This window comes from Silene latifolia, chromosome 10, assembly GCF_048544455.1.
Source record: "Silene latifolia isolate original U9 population chromosome 10, ASM4854445v1, whole genome shotgun sequence".
Classification (NCBI taxonomy): Eukaryota; Viridiplantae; Streptophyta; class Magnoliopsida; order Caryophyllales; family Caryophyllaceae; genus Silene; species Silene latifolia.
Window position 1 is genome coordinate 161,398,155 of NC_133535.1, and position 18,752 is coordinate 161,416,906.

Sequence of the window (18,752 nt, forward strand, 5' to 3'; positions counted from 1 at the left end):
CTTGCTAAGAGTACATGTAAAATGTGTCTCACAATAGAAAGGATGTCTTCTTAAATGAAAGAGAGTGTTAAGAGGATCTCTTATCCTCTCTATTGTGAATGTTCTTATCCTTTTTCCTGGAGAAAAGTAGGGGCTTACCCTACTATTGTAGTCATATTTGTGTTTAGCTGTGTTTATTTTATCAGCTACTCTCCTATAGGACTGTCCTATAGCATAAGACAGGCCCAATAGGAAAGACTAGTCCAACAAAAGGATATTATATACTGTAAAATTGAAATTAGAGAAATTGAAACTTGAGCACGCCATTGTCTTTCCGATCCACGCCCTCCACCACACTGCAACTCTTCCACCGCCTCTGCAAGCCGCATCTTCACCCGCGCAACCTACTCTATCACTGCTGCAAATTAAACCACCTCCTCACCGCTTTCGTGATTGTCGTTCTAATCATCATTGTTCGATTCTATCTACTTTCTCCAAACAATTTAAACTAAAGATGAAGAATGTTGATAGTTACCGTCAATGGCAACGCCAAATACCTAGATTTGAATTTGATATTGAAGTTTTCAGATCTTAAAATTAATCTTCAGTACATCTAAGTTAACAAAATGTTTTAACTTGAATACCCAGGTTTTTATATTGAAAACTTTGAATTTTAACTTGAAAAATATGGGTACACAATCCCCTACTACTAAGAGAATAAAAATTCTCTTAGTTTTCCCTCCAAAAAGCATATAGCTAAATAAAGTAATAAATAAAATTTTCTTTCATTACATTATTATCTTTTCAATGAATATATTCTTATAAATAAACTCTAATTTTTTAAATAAATTCATAATTATGATTTTGTCATTTAAATAATATAAAATTGATATTAAATTATAAAGTATAGGTTGCTAAATTTTTCAGTAATGCAATAATTATTACTGTAGAGAATAACTTGACACATGCTTACTATTAGTTTCGTGACAAAAAAACATTCACTAAAAAAATTCACAACTTAAATAAATTTTTTTATTAGTTTTCCATTTCAATTTTTTGTTTCATATCAAAATACAATGGAGTGAACTGATAAATATTAATGAGGTGTAAATTTTAAAAGTATAAATCCTTCTATATACTAGAGAATACAAGCTCAAACTTATATATGGAAACAAATTAGATTTTTATTTATTAAACTAATTTTTCATTTAAAATAATTTACACATAAAAACTGTATCTTCTATTATTAACTTCCTGACGAAAAAATATTTTTTTAATAAATTTGATGTAGTTAAAATATTTTCATAAAAAACACAATTCATGGAATTATTTAATTCTTTTGATTAATTTTAATATTAGTTGTTTTTTATAAAAAAATTGCGAGATATAAATCTAAAATCTATAACTAATATACTAAAAATTAAAAGCCCTGTATTTACCGCGCATTTACGCGGGATCTATACTAGTTATTAATTAAACTCTAATTTTTTTATATTTCAGACCTCACTATTTTAGCTTCAAAACTTCTTATAATTATGAGAAAACTCAGCCTCTCTTGTCATTTTAGCTTCAAAAATATGACTCCCGATTTTAGTTTGAACACCGAATGTTTTAATTAAGAAATTAATGGTCATGTGGTGATTAATTGTGCAGAGGGATTTATCGGCGAGGCTGGATTTTGAGGTCTTCTAAGTGTTATCATTGGCTGTAATCTAGTAGGAGGATAAAAACAGAAGAAGTTCAAAGAGAGAGGTGTGAAAATGCAAAGGGCTTGGTTATGGAATTGGTTTCCATGATTTTTTTTATAAGAGTATATTGGGCTTTTAGTTAACGGACTGGTCTTATGCTAAAAGACCGTCTTTTTAAACAATTTGTCTTATTTTATTTATTGTGTTGATACGTAATTTTATTGGTTCATTTGTTTGTTAATTACCATTGTTTGTTATTATATTAAAGTTTTTCATGTTATTTAATTAACACAGGTGGGTACAATGAAATCACCCAGACAGTTGCTTGGTTTTATTGGTGGATTCTTTCCACCAAAGTATCCACCTTAACCGAGCCAGATTTTACTCCTCCCTCCCCTCCTCCCTCCCCTCCTCTTCCCCCTCCCCGTTTCTCTCTTTCTACTCCTTCTCCTCTTCCCTCTCAGCCTCAGTTGCCGTCTCCCTTTTTTTCTCGTACCTTGTTGCATACCTACTACTCAGTAGTGCTACCCAGTTCTTCAACTTACCTTTGTTTCACTTTTCCTTCACTTACTTCTCCTACCCCTTTTCAAATTTCCTCTCCCCTCACCATCATTACCAACCACATTCCCTTTCCAGCTAGATCACCATAGATTTGGTTCATATAAACTAAGTAAAAAGGAAAAACGTCAAAGGAAAAAGGAAGAGGAGGAGAAAAATGAAGGTCCATCCAGACGACAATGACCCAAAAGGTAAATATAATATTTTGCGCTAAGTCATAATGTTGTGGAAAAATAAGCATAAGTCTTTTATTGTGTTTGTTTATTTTAGATTTAAGAAATAATAATAAATTTATTATTGATATTGCGTCTTTTTCTAAGGAGTTTTATGCACCTGTACTAATTTTTGTTCTGGACATGTTTTAAACATCAACTAGTTTTGTTACCCGTGAAATTCACGGGTTGCTATATTGTCATGTTTTTGGTGTTATGCAAATCCAGATTTGCGATAGCACTAGGCCCTAAAGAAAAAATGGCTCGCAAGAAAAAAAACAATTTATTAATAAATATGTTTATTGTCAAAATATATCGTCAAAGTATATAGATTTATTGTTATATATATGGTCACAATTTACTAAACTTTTGCCACGGTTTATTAGTATTTTGTCACGAATATTGCTACGTTTGTTAGTATTTTACAATTAGCTAGGTTTGTGACCCGTGAAATTCACGGGTTTATCTGTTTTAATTTTGTTAGTTTTATTTTTTTATTTATACTTGTCTGAGCAATTAGTTGATCCATTTAAAAAATATAGTCTTGGAATACATAAAAGTCAGTCGGTTTGAGTGTTATTTCTTTGACAAATTTGGTTTATTTTCAAAACTATATATTGTACTTTAGTTGTTTATTTTCATTAATATACTAATAACATGTGGTTTTAAAAAAAATAATTATCTTTAATAAGTCCAGTAAATCATGATAAATGCTTAAGATTACCTTTTAATTAGATTGTATAGATTATGTACTAAATTCTCTATGTGAAAGCTTAAATGTTCCTTTGTCATTTAGGCCAATAAAGTTAGTACGTGAAGACGAAAGAGTAAATTAATCCATAATATTAAATTATTGATCCTTTTTTTTTTTTTTTTTTTGAGAATAATAAATCTCGAAATGTAAGAAGTTAAGAAGATATAGAATTATAGGACTTTTTATCTTCTCAATCTTTTAATTCTCATAAATCATATTTTCTAATAGTAGCATATTATGAAGTTTAATAAATGATAATCTTAATATATTGTTTATATCAATTTATCAAAAATCCTAAATTTTAAAATTTAGCATAAAAGATAAAATGAGTTAAATGGTAGCCTACTACAAATCTCATTTGTATTATTTTTTTTTGTTACAATCTCATTTGTGTTATAAGACATACACACAAGATAATATGACATGTACGCATAAGTATTAGACAATAATTTACATTTAGCTATTATCAATACCGAAAGAGATTTTTTTGTCCAACTTGTTAATAAGATTGAGATCCTCGCAACTCCAATTTCATTCTATGAGAGCTATTTTTCAAAGAAAAAATGATGAATAAAAAAATAACACATACCCAAATAAAACATATAGTTGAAAGTGTCTGAAATAATACAAAAAAAATTATGAACCTAAAAACAATTACTCATTCACATTCATGTTGTCAATCTTGTAGGTAGTTTATACCATAGTATTGAGTGTAATTGGGGGAATATTTGTTTAAGCAATTATAGTACTTCTCTTCGTCATATAGTCTTCTTTTTTCAATTAACTATCCATAAAAATAATCCATTGAGTGATTAATAACAAATAAAATGGTGGAATTTGATTTATATAATATTAACCTTATCTTTATTAATTTAAGTTTTCTCTTACCACTCTTCTTCATATAGTCTTCTTTCTCCAATTGAGTGATTAATAACAAATAAAATTGTGGAATTTGATTTATGTAATATTAATCTTATCGTCATTAATTTAACTTTTCTCTTAAATAAGGTAAGAAATAGGCATTAAATTATAAAGATATAAGTATATTTACCTTTGAATAATTCAACTCCACAAATCTTGATAGTCTCTAAATGAAAACAAAATTACATATATATTAAGGTTAAAAATGTGAAGATTACTTCAAAGCAATCAAACTTAAAAATAAATAAACAAATTATTAATTTAAAAACCTTAATACACTTAACTTGATATTGATACAATGATAAGAAAGATTATTAACACATACATAAAATTCGTTTGGCAATAGGAGTAAAAAAAATTTGGTTTGAATTTTGGATCACAAATGTGCCTTCCATAAAACATTTATATAGCCAAATGAAGATGCATTTTATGACTTTTAGACTTTTTTTTATTATTATTATCAAAGTTAATATATACATAAATATGTAGAAAGGTTTCATGACTTTTGAGTATTCATTTTCATTATTAACATATTTATTATAGACATAAATATAGAGTAAATAGAAAGAAATGTAAAAGGTTTTTTTTTCTATTTTTTTTTTTTTACAAAATTCATATTACATGGATATTTATTTATCAAATTTAACAAAATTGTGCAAGTTTATTTCAATAAGATTTAATATGGAGTTGCACAAATAAACAGTTTAAAATTAGAGTGATGTAAATTTTTATTTTTTCGTCTAACCTATTCTAGTTTTAAAAATTAAAATATTAATGTTTAATGTTAAGTATGTTATTATTTGCTCTTAATATTTACAAATTATTTATTATTTTATAAACGGTGTAAAATTATAATTATGTGATATTTATTTGTTGCTTAAAATATTCTAACAATAAACGTAAAAATTATAAATTTAGTATGAATTTATTTTTAATGGTTGTTTAATTTATCTAAAATTTAAAAAAACTAAAGTTAATGTTTGTTATGCTATTTGCATTTAATGGTTCAATTTTTTTTTTAAATAAGAAATAATGTCGTGGCTTTCTATAATTGGTGACGTGGAATTTTGGTTATGCAAGGTGACATTTAGTAATGCGAGGTGGCATTGTCTACGTGGCTTTTAAGGTTTACCCTTTTAATAATATTTATAGATAAAATGGTGGAATTTGATTTATGTAATATTAACCTTATCGTTATTAATTTAAGTTTTTTCTCTTAGAAAGGTAAGAAATAGGCATTAAATTATAAAGGTATAAGTATATTTAACTTTGAATAGTTCAACTCCACAAATCTTGATAGTCTCTAAATGAAAACAAAATTACATATATATTAAGGTTAAAAATGTGAAGATTACTTCAAAGCAATTGAACTTAAAAATAAATAAATAAATAAATCATTAATTTAAAAACCTTAATACACTTATCTTGATGTTGATACAATGATAAGAAAGATTATTGACACATACATACAATTCTTTTGGCAATAGGGATAAAAAAAATTTGTCTTGAATTTTGGCTCACAAATGTGCTTTCCATAAAACATTTATATAGCCAAATGAAGATGCATTTTATGACTTTTAGACTTTTTTTTATTATTATTATCAAAGTTAATATATACATAAATATGTAGAAAGGTTTCATGACTTTTGAGTATTCGCTTTCATTATTAACATATTTATTATAGACATAAATATAGAGTAAATAGAAAGAAATGTAAAAGTTTTTTTTTTCTTTTTTTTTTTTTTACAAAATTCACATTATATGGATATTTATTTATCAAATTTAACAAAATTGAGCAAGTTTATTTCAATAAGATTTAAGATGGAGTTGCACATATAAAAAGTTTAAAATTAGAGTTATGTAAATTTTTAATTTTTCGTTTAACCTATTCTAGTTTTAAAAGTTAAAATATTAATGTTTAATGTTAAGTATGTTATTATTTGCTCTTAATATTTACAAATTATTTATTATTTTATAAATGGTGTAAAATTATAATTATGTGATATTTATTTGTTGTTTAAAATATTCTAACAATAAACGTTAAAATTTTAAATTTAGTATGAATTTATTTTTAATGGTTGTTTAATTTATCTAAAAATTAAAAAAGCTAAAGTTAATGCTTGTTATGCTATTTGCATTGAATCCATTTTTGAAATAATGGTCAAAAATAAAATATTTGTCGTTTTGGGTCGGTTTTGAAAATATTTGTCAAAATGGTGTCCACGTAGGCTCGGGATTTCTGGACCTAAAACACGCCACAACCAATGGCGTGTTTATAATGAGTACGGAAAGAAACTTCATTAAAAAATGGACTAAAACAAACACGCCATTGGGAATGGCGGGTTTCGGAGGGGAAACACGCCACCCATAATGGCGTGTCTTATGTATTTTTTTTTTTTTTTTTTAAAGTTCGATCGATTGAGGAAAAAATTGTTGTAAAGACACGCCACTACTAATGGCGTGTTTCCTTCACAAAACACGCCATTAGTAGTGGCGTGTTTCAGGTCTAGAAATCCCGAGCCTACGTGGACACCATTTTGACAAATATTTTCAAAACCGACCCAAAACGACAAATATTTTATTTTTGACCATTATTTCAAAAATTGACTCATTTGCATTTAATGGTTCATTTTTTTTCTTTTTAAATAAGAAATCATGATGTGGCTTTCTATAATTGGTGACGTGGAATTTTGGTTATGCAAGGTGGCATTTAGTAATGCGATGTGGCATTCTCTACGTGGCTTTTAAGGTTTACCCTTTTAATAATATTTATAGAAGTTTCCTTACCGAGATCCGCTAACCACCAAGTTTGTTTATAAGACATGAAATTCTCTTTATCCAAGAGTTGGACCCGTCAATCGAGTCATTTGGGTGGGCTTGGTTGGAAGAACGAAGAAGGTTAAATGTTAACTTCACTAGTTTACCTTTCTTCGCTCTCTTGTCAAACCCAACACCGCGAATGACAATACTTTGCCTGCTATTCCATATATTGGGATCATCATATTCAACAACTTCTTTACCTTTGACTAATGTAGTTCTAACAAACTTAAATCGAATGAGAAGAAGCAAGCTCATTTCGCTTTCAAAATGATAAGTAAAATAATAAACTATTAGACGATATCCTGTTGATATGTATTATAAGCATGTATATTATTTAGTTATCTTATTTAGTTGATTTGTTAGGATTCTTAGCCTTGCATATAGCTAACTGTATGGAAACAATATCTCCTGTAATGCCTATATATTGGAATAATAACATCAACCCTAATCAAGGGATTACGTACTTTCATGGTATCAGGTTCGTTTCGATCCTCCTGCCTCCTTCGGTTTTGCTCACGGTAAAACCCTATTCGTTCCTCCGCCGTTCCCTAGCCTCACGCTACCATGGGCGACGGCGCCACCTCGAATTCCTCAAAGTCCTCTCTTCACCCTGTCTATACCGTCACGAACATACAAAACAAAGTTCGTGTCCTAGATGGTGCCAAAGTATCGTACGCGTCATGGGTCAACCTCTTTACGCTCCATGCCCGCGGATACAAAGTGTTGCATCACATTGATGGCACGAAAGCTCCTGCAACGACTGACCCGCTGTATGAGGCGTGGCATGAGATCGATGCCCACGTATTACAGTGGATCTACGGCACGATGTCGGATGACTTGCTGCCACGAATCCTTGAAGCCGAGTCCACTGCTCAAGAAGCCTGGGATCGCGTTAAGAACATCTTTCTTAACAATAAAGGCGCTCGTGCTGCTAGTCTCGAGAGCGAATTTCACACTCTCAAGCTCGCGAAATTCCCTTCGTTCGATGCCTATTGTCAAAGATTGCGTGAACTTTCTGGCCAATTAAAGGATGTTGGTGCTGCAATCACTGACCAACGATTGGTTCTTCAAATGGTTCGTGGTCTCCCTAAAGCATACGACACGGTGGCCGCGTACATCAATCAGACCTTGCCAAACTTCGAGACCGCTCGTAGTATGATTGAACTTGAGAACCATCGACAGTCCAGCCGCGACGACGCCACAGCTTTGGTTGCTTCCTCTGCTCCGGCTGCCGAATCACGGAATTGGGATGACCCACCTGCCCCTCCGCGCAATAATAAACGCGGCAACCATGGCAAGCGTGGCCATCACAAGGGTGGTAATAATGGCAGCAGCAAGACTCAATCCAAGTCCTCGTCCTCCACGGTTTCTGCTCCAAGCTTTTCGTGGGGACCCATGCCTGGCTGGCCCGCAACCTGGACCCCACCACCGTGCCCGTATCCCACTTTTCCGGGTTGGAGTAACCCGTGGCAGCCTTGGCAAGCTCCTGCCCAATCCTATACTCCTCGGCCTGGTTCAAGTCGTGGCACTCCTCGTCAGTCTGGTACTCCTTTTGGACAGGCTAATGTAGTTTCTGATGAGGGCCAACCACAACAGCAGCATACTGATTTGGCACAAGTCTTTGCAGCTCTTCAAATGCAGCCACAACCGTATCCTCCCAGTCCTTTCTATATGGACACCGGTGCTTCGTCTCATTTGAGCGCGGACCCAGGTACGTTTCACTCCCCACTCAATTCAAGCACAATTAATTCTATTTACGTCGGTAATGGTGCTAGCATTCCAGTTCTCGGTTCCGGAACAACCTCCCTAGCTAACCCAAATAGGACCCTATATCTTCACAATGTTCTGTACACTCCAAAAATAATTAAAAACCTCATATCCGTTCGACAATTTACCAAAGATAATAATGTATCCGTCGAATTTGACCCGTGTGGTTTTTCTGTGAAGGATTTAGCGAATGGGAATCTGATACTGAGGAGTAATAGTGACGGCGACCTATATCCCTTCTCATCCGAGCCCTCCCAGCCGTCCACCAAGCCTAGCCCGCAGCTTCTTGCCTTCTCCTCCGACGTCTGGCACTCCCGTCTTGGTCATCCGGGTGCCAACATTTTAAGTTATCTTAAGTCCAAGTCTAGCATTGATTGTAGTAGCAAAATAAATTCGTCTTTATGTCATTCTTGTCAAATTAGCAAACATCGACGATTACCTTTTTTTGATTCTAATTCTACTACTCTTGCCCCATTTGATATTGTTCATAGCGACTTGTGGACTTCACCTATCACTAGCAAAGCCGGTTACAAATACTACTTAATACTCATCGATAATTTCACTCAATTTGTGTGGGTATACCCGTTGAAATTTAAATCCGAAACCTTCACTAAAATTCTTAATTTTCAAAAATATGTTGCCACACAATTCCAACGATCCATTAAGGCTTTTCAATGTGATTTAGGCCGCGAATTTGACAATCACGAATTTCGCAATTTTGCAAACAAACATGGCCTCACTTTTCGGTTCTCGTGTCCCCAAACCTCCTCTCAAAACGGGAAAGCCGAGCGTATGATACGACGAATCAATGAAATTCTTTTAGCTCTACTTCACCATTCCTCTACACCCTCTGAATTTTGGGTCGACGCCTTACACACGGCCGTACACCTTCACAATATCCTGCCCACAAAAATCCTTCACTTCCGCTCACCCACTTCCGCCTTATTTCACAAAAATCCCTCCTATTCTCACCTCCGTGTCTTTGGTTGTGTGTGCTACCCCAATATCTCATCCAAACGACCCCACAAACTTGCCCCCCGATCAACCAAATGTGTCTTCCTCGGATACCCGCAAGAGTTCCGTGGTTACAAATGCTATGATCTATCTAGTGGTAAACTCATCATCTCGCGCCATGTCACTTTTGATGAGACCGTCTTCCCTTTCGCTTCCCCTACACCGTTGTCTTCCCCCTCTGACCCGTCTATCAACTCCCTGCCACCCACCCTAATTGACGCCTTAACCCGCCCCACCTCCACTTCCGACACCAACCCGCCTACCCCACACTCCCCACGATCCCCTGTTTCTCCCCCCACTCCACACACCCCTGTTTTCCCAACACCCATCTCCCCTGCCACAACCACGCCCTCCCCTACGCCGTCTCCCCACATACCCACTCCTCCCCCACCCCCTTCCCCACCTCCACCACCCCGACAACACACCATGAGTACTCGTGCTATGCACGGCATCTTCAAACCCAACACCAAACCCAACATGGTCGCCACCACCTCTTCACCCACCATCTCACCCCTTCCCAAGTCCCCGAAACTCGCCCTCCAGGACCATAATTGGAATGCTGCCATGACCACTGAATACCGTGCTTTAATTGATAATGGTACATGGGAATTGGTTCCGCGTCCTAAGGATGCCCCTGTTATTCGGTGTCACTGGCTGTTTCGCCATAAATTTAAGTCGGATGGCTCCCTACAACGGTATAAGGCTCGTCTCGTGGTTAATGGAAAATGCCAACAAGTTGGAGTCGATTGCGATGAAACTTTCAGCCCGGTGGTTAAGCCTACGACCATTCGGACCGTGCTCAGTTTAGCTACTTCCCGTTCTTGGCCAATACATCAACTAGATGTCAAGAATGCATTTCTGCATGGTGACCTTCTTGAGACTGTTTTTATGCATCAACCACCCGGATTTGTCAACCCCTCTGCTCCGCACCATGTCTGTCGGCTCCGTAAGTCCTTATATGGTTTAAAACAAGCTCCGCGAGCTTGGTATCATCGGTTTGCGACATTTATTCAGTCACGGGGTTTTCGAAGCAGCATATGTGATCAATCTCTCTTCATTTATAAACATGGTAATCACACGGCTTATCTTTTGCTATATGTCGACGATATTGTGTTGACCGCTTCCAGTGACTCCTTTCTTCGACAAGTTATTCGAGCACTATCATCCGAATTCGCCATGACGGACCTTGGTAAACTTAATCATTTTCTTGGGATTCACGTGCTCCGCAACACTCACGGTTTATTTCTTTCACAAGCCCAGTATGCCCGTGACATCCTCAAACGTGCCAACATGGACTCTTGCAATCCCGTCACCACTCCTGTTGAACCCGGCGCGAAATTGTCCTCTACAGCAGGTCCCTTACTTGCGGACTCAACCATGTATCGAAGCCTAGCTGGTGCCCTCCAATACTTGACAATCACTAGGCCCGATATTACCTATGCCGTTCAACAGGTATGTTTGTTTATGCACGCCCCTCGTGAGCCGCATCTCCAGTTCCTCAAACGAATTTTAAGGTACCTTAAAGGTACTCTTGACCTCGGTCTCACCCTCTCGAAATCGCCCTCGCATGATCTCACTGCCTATTCTGATGCAGACTGGGCCGGGTGTCCCGACTCACGACGCTCCACTTCCGGCTACTGTGTTTTTCTTGGTAACAATTTGGTATCTTGGTCGTCAAAACGCCAACCTACACTGTCCAAATCTAGCGCGGAAGCTGAGTATCGTGGCGTTGCAAATGCCGTTGCTGAAACAAGCTGGCTACGGAACTTACTATTCGAGCTTCATGTTCCCATATCCCGTGCCAGTCTCATTTATTGTGATAATGTTTCCGCGGTTTATCTCTCAGGCAACCCCGTACAACATCAAAGAACTAAGCATATCGAAATTGACATTCACTTTGTACGGGAGAAAGTCCGGCTTGGCTTAGTCAAGGTCCTCCATGTTCCAGCTGAATACCAATATGCGGATATCTTTACTAAAGGTCTTCCCAAGCCCTTGTTCACTCGTTTTCGCTCCAGTCTTAGCGTTTGCTCCGCTCCCGCTCCGACTGCGGGGGTGTATTAGACGATATCCTGTTGATATGTATTATAAGCATGTATATTATTTAGTTATCTTATTTAGTTGATTTGTTAGGATTCTTAGCCTTGCATATAGCTAACTGTATGGAAACAATATCTATTGTAATGCCTATATATTGGAATAATAACATCAACCCTAATCAAGGGATTACGTACTTTCATAAACAATAAATAGATTATAGTTTGTTTGTGAATTTAAATTTCAATTGATTCATATCCCCCTCAATAAACGCTCGTCATTTTTTAATTACTGAATTTAAAATTACAATAATAATTTCAGATAATCACTTTTTTGTTACTCTCGACTCTTTTGAATCCGTTTCACGCATACCACAAAGAAACTCGGTGAGAATCCCTATAAAATAAACACAAGCTATTGTTTATGACGGAGTTATTCATTTTATAATTATAGTTATAACATGCCCTCAAATAGTACTCATTTAGATTGACAAGAGCAAAAAGTAAACAACCTACTCCCTCCTATTTATTAACATCTTCCACATTTAGTCTAGATTCCGAGCAATACATACACGACAAATTTATCCTTTTTATCTAAATATCGGTCCAAAAGTAATGTGGAAGATCATATAAAATAGCAGGGAGCACATAAGAAACTGAAATTTATCCTTTTTATCTAAAGTAGTCTAGATTCCGAGCAATACATACACGGCCTACCTTGTTTTAGAGCTATATAGAGTAGATTAGAACTTAAGTTCTGTGGTGTTCATTTACTACTACAATGAATTGATGCTTTCAGTAAAGCCAAAATCTTCATTTTATTGTAGATGTTGATTATCTTAGTGGTTAAAGTCATGATCGATGGTATTCATAACCTGAGTTTAAATTTTTTTTTCGAACTAATTAATTTCTTTTATTTGTGTTAATGGATATCATAATTACTCTTTCTGGTCGCACTCGAACGGAGAAGAAAGAGTCCACAACACAGGCCCAACAAGTTTCCACTCTTTTATTAATATACGACAACCCTCACATGTGGAACTTTGGTTATCAGCGAAGAAAACAGCAGCGATAGTGTTGAAGGGGCTCAGAAAAACACAAAGAAGAAAACATCGTCAATAACATCTCTGATCTTATATCCTCGTGCCATTGTTTTTCCTTAAGTCACTGTCCTAGGCATCTTAATAAGATTTCCTCGTCACCAAAAAAAAAACTTCTGGAATGTATTTGACACAATTTATAGTCTTCAATCACTGGGATAGTACCAAATTTGTCGGAGTGACGATATAAATGTGAAAGAGCCTAGAAGCAACAGATTGGATGTAAACCACGGACTGAATAGAGCCCTAAAAATAAGTTGATGTCAAACATATACAGAAAATAACTCCGCCAAACTTCACTCTATCCTGGACGGTGTTGGTGGAATGCATGCTTGAAAAATGACATGTCCTATTGAATAGAGAAGTTAGAGCCACATTTTGGAGGGTAAAAACTACATTGATATGTTAATGTCAATTAAAAAGACAGTCTTTTAAGTGATTGTCTCATATAAGAATTTAAATTTATTGAGTTCTACCCCAATGGTAATGACGGCAAATTTTGTTGACGAGTAACAACCTGATCAAAATAAAGATATCAAGTCAATTATGACACCCTACAAAAAAGGAAAAGACAAATAACGGCATCTACAGACATATAAGGAGACATCAGAGATTGTGGTGGATCAAGAGGGGTAGGAAAACTAATTAGTGATGTGTTGTTCATGCCTCACAACTAATATCTATGTATACATTAGAGAATGTGGTGGATCTAGAGATCGGAAAGACCATTAGGAAAACTACAACTAGAGATGTGATGTTCATGCCTTGCACAACTATGTGTCTATATCCATGTATAAATTAGTTTACTTTAACAGTATCAGTAAACCTACTTTTTAAAGGGAGCGATCAAGGCTCTGTTTGGTAAAAAAAAAACTAGCTTAAAACTGAAACTTAAAAAGGGAGTTAAAAATTGGGAGCTGATAAGGTAACAGATAATAGGTTGAAGGCGTAAAAAGGAAGATAAATAAAATTAGACACCTTATTTCTCAAATGTTACCTAAGTAGCGGTTCATTTCACGCAACTTATTTGGTTAAATAAGCTACTTGCAAAACAATTGAAAAATAAGGTGGATGAAATTATCGTTATGAAGAGTGTATGTTGTTCAAAATATTAAGGGTTATTCTATGTGGTACCTCTGTGTTTTTTTGAATTCCACGTGGTATCCTTGCGTTTATGAAAACATCAGTGGTACCCTAAACTTTGTAAAATATTCTGAAAATACCCAAACTCCTAAAAATCACATTTTTAAACAGTTAAATTTTGTAAAGAAAATATATTTATAATTGATTAAACGATGTTTATGTTAATGGCATGACAAATTATTGCCAAAAAATCAATCCAAAATGTATAAACTAAACATTTATTAAAAGAGGCAAATTAGAGCATTTTAAGATGTTTTCATTAAGTTTGGGGGTACCACTGATATTTTTGAAAAGTGATGGAAACCACGTAAAATTCGAAAAAAGTATAAGGTACCACGTAGAAAAACCACAATAACGATAATAGGTAGATTGAAATTATGATTTAATACTAAATTATATATATAATAAGTACCAAGTAATATGATTCAAGGGACGTCCATTAGGGCTAAATATTGCAAAAAAAAAAAAAAAAAAAAAAACTTATAGAAAGGTGCTAATCTATAGTATTTTCACCCTTACCCGAACATGTAAATATTATTTCTTAAATCTAAAATAAACTTTTCTAGACAAAAACAATCGTTCAAAACGGCATACAAACCTAATCCATCAAATTATTATGACACAACTCACGAGGAGCTCGAGATCGGCTCGGTCTGAGAGCTTAACAAGTTAAGCTGAGAATTGAGCAAATGCTACTCGACTCGAAGAGCTTGCGAGGAGTTCAAACTTCTGTGATTAGATAAGATATTACTCATATTTTATAAAAATATTTTATCATGATTGTACCTTTGTATCACACATATCAAATCTTCTCACTAATTTGCCAAATATTTTTACATATAATCTTCGAGCCTTATTATTGAAAATATCAAAAGGAGAAAAAAAAATCATAATTATATATAGGCTCGATTAGAGGCCGAGTTTGGCTCGAGCTCGCGTTAAAGCTCGCAAGTTTTATAACGAGCACATTTTAATCGGCTCGAGCTAGAGTTTCGGTTCTTGAGCACAAGCTAAGCAAGGCTATGCTCGTCTCGTTTCGTTAACGCCCTAGATGACCAATTATTCTCAAGCTCAAGCTCCGAGCCCGGCTCGTCTCTCAATTTTTCTCTAATGGCCACCTTTTTCAGCCGAACCAATTATTCCCCCAAACCCTTAATTACACCTTGAAAAATAGTCCAGATCAAAATGACCCTACTCATACTCTTAACATACTCATACTCTCGAGTTGGAGTTGGAGTCGGAGTCGGGCTCCGGGTCAGGGTCTGGACTCAAACTCAAAGTGAGGACACGAGCATGACATGTAACCCGAATCATTATAACCCCTAAATGTTAACCGACCCTTATCCAATAATAATAGACACGAAAATTACTCGAACTCCAAATGAACCCACTTAGTCGAATTCTTGGAAACCCAACCCCAATTTGCCCGTTTGACAGATTGAGTAAGTATTAACATTTCAGCTCATAAATCAGAATATTCATCTAGCTCAAGTTGCTATGAGATATTAAGTGCTAAGGTAGTTTTGCATCAAATATTGAAGTTAACATGATAGATTATGTATAAACAAAATGAAACTCATTGAAGTTACCCGGTTCTTGTTGCTCACTCCAACCTGTGAATCTTCTGTAAGTGCATCCGAGTAATTTTCTCCAACATATTATTCTCTAATATCAACTTCCGGTATAAATTCTCTGTAAGGGGTTTCCAACCTCACAATCACTATGATAGTACCAAATTCATCATCAATTAACTTTTTGCATTGGCCACCGGTCTGGAACTCTAAAGAGCCAGAGGCTAAACGGCCATGGGAATCTGAGATGTCTGCATCAATGATGAGAGAGGAATATATAGATAGCCTCATAGTCGTCCCAACCATAACCCGTTCAGGGTCGTCAAATGGCTTGCTAAAAAGAGTACACTTCATATGCCTCACTTCGTCATCGTTGTTGCAATATTGCCTAGCATTGGGATATGTCTCCATTAGACATCAACAGAAGGGCTAGTTGTGTCACGCTTACTAAATATTGCAACTTTTATAACCGCACAAACTGCATACAAGAATTTTGCATAGTAAACGACTGCGAAGCAATGCGCACCAGGAATTATCTTTTTTATGAGCTTATAAGAAGAATCTTCAAATTCTTCAGTAAAAGAGTGCAAATTATGTTTCTCATTAATGAACACGGTGTTACGAGACTTGTCGCTGAGATCCAAATCAATGGTGGTGTTAGTGGTAGGACCATATGACATGAACTTATACAATCTCTCTACTAGGGATAAGCTACCCCCGTTTGGGACAGTCTCGTAATTGGCAATGTCTCGCATATAGAGATTTGTAATAACACCTTGAGAATTGGTTGCGCGAATAGAACCATAAATGTCACATGGTCCATTACCATCATCAAAGTCTGTATGGAGTGAGACCGAGTATACTTGAACTAAGGGAACAACTAAACCTCTAGAAGGGTTTTTAAACCTCCCTGGCCGATGACTTTTTTCATCTAAAGTCCATTGTTCATAACCAACGAACTGTTCTTCTTCGGAATCCCATTCTCCGTCTAAAGAAGTGCATTCTCCGTCTGATGACGAGCATTCTCCGTCTGAAGAAGCAGAACAATGACCATCTAAAGATGGTTGCTCATCATCTAGTTTATCAAGAGGATATTTTACTATGCTTGGTTGTTCAACCTGCATAAACAACATATGTTGTAAATGAAAATATAAAGTTTAGACTTTAGAGAGCGCATTCAAGCATGAAGATTGTTCTACAGCTAATCAAACAAATATTACACACGTACAAGACCGGCCCTAGGCATGTGCAACCCGTGCGGTTGCACAGGACCCCGTTTTCCTTTGAGTTCAATGGGATGTTTCTTTTTACTGGTGAATGACTCCCATTTAAATGCAGGTACTGTTTTGACTTTAAAGAACCTTTTTTTTAGCACATTATAAGATAAGTATTGAAGTTTATTTTACTATGTCAATATAAAGAAAATAAAAGGCACAATGATACTTAGAAAAAGTATAAGAAGCTTTGTGCATTTTAAAAACTTTAATTATTAACAATAAACTCGAGACTTTATGGAGTTAAAAGTAAATTGAATGAAGCCGATGTCGAGTAGATTTGAATAGGGTTGAAGAGAACTGAATGAGCTAAACTGAATAGAGCTTGAACTGAAATATGCTTAAATTAAGCCGAAAAGAACAAGGCCTTAAACGTCCTTATGAATTCGACTCTCCTAAACGGAAGGAATCTACTGAGACAACGGTCATTAGTTTTTAAGTTTAATGGACGAATCCAGGAATCAACAAATAGGTGTTAGTGGGAGTAGTTAAGACGGATTAACATTACAGTTTCATATTTGGAACCACTAATAAAGATTAATTCAAAATATAATTAGAAAAATTATAAAGATTAAGAATAACCTACCAAAACTACCCAAAAAAATAAGTTAGTTAAGGAGTTACAGAACAATACTAGAGTTCTAGTTTTATTAAGGAAGCCGATTTCGAGCTCAGGCCCTGAGCTAAAATATGAAATCGGCTTGATACACCCTAAATTATTAGGGTGTGAATTCTATCAACGAGGGCCTAGTGCCTATGTGAAGGTCAGTCAATCCAAGACGAAATCACTTGCCTTAGAAATAAGATAAAGATAATAATCCCACATAATAAACCTTTACCTACAGGAGTTAAACTTGGCCGAAATTTGAACCCCGGAATACTTTCCCAGTATTTCAGCACGTATTGTTCTCGAGAAACTGATCTTCATCTCTTTCTTGCCAAACACAATATCTTTTACGTTGCTACAGGACAATGTATCCAAGTCAAGCTCGATAACAAGAGCGACACCTTCAGGAACCACGACCACTGACTTGGATAATGGAATTCTCAAATCACCGACTAATTGTACACGATCAACCCGTGGCTTATAAGAAAGCCGACTTCTGTAATATTGGAACAGATCACATCCATTGCAATTCATTCCACGACTCTCAACCAAACACCCCCTTCGGAGATCGCTTCATATGAGAATTTGTATTTGTAGAGACTTACCCAAAAGGAGTCAACGTCAAATTCTATTAGGAGATTGAGCCTATATTAGGCCCGGCTACCATTAGGGTTAGCCAAATTAGGGTTAAGGTTCATTAAGATGAGAGGTATTATAAATACCCTCACCATAATCATGTAAATCATCAATCAATAATACATTCTCCCTTATTATCGTCTCCCCTCTATAATCTTGACATGGTATCAGAGCCAGGTGACCAAAAGGTCACGGGTTCGAATCCCACCCCCCTCCATTCTAAAAAAGTGGATAATCAGAACAGGCCAGGGAATCCCGCCTGCACCCACACCTCAAGCCCAAAAAGAAAAAAAGGGCCTTCGTGTGAGGGGGAGTGTTAGAATATAAAACGAATCAAGGAACTTCAACCATCGGCTTAAGCTTTTGGTCTCTATAAACCGCTTCCGCTTTCTTACCGGTGGGTGGCCGGAAATTTACACCCACCGGTAGGATTTTCAACACAAACAATAATTTCCTTTTTTCTGAATTCAAAAAAAAAAAAGAAAAAAAAAATCACACTACGTAGGATTTGTCATTAGGTACAATAATCAAGAATCATCATCATCTTATCGATGTGGCAGGGGCACCACTTCGTCCCTATTTTTCTTTATTTTGATTTAAAATTCGTTTCTTCGATTAAGGTGGTATTTAAATTGACTGGCGAGTTACGCAACTTTAATCACCATGATGGTG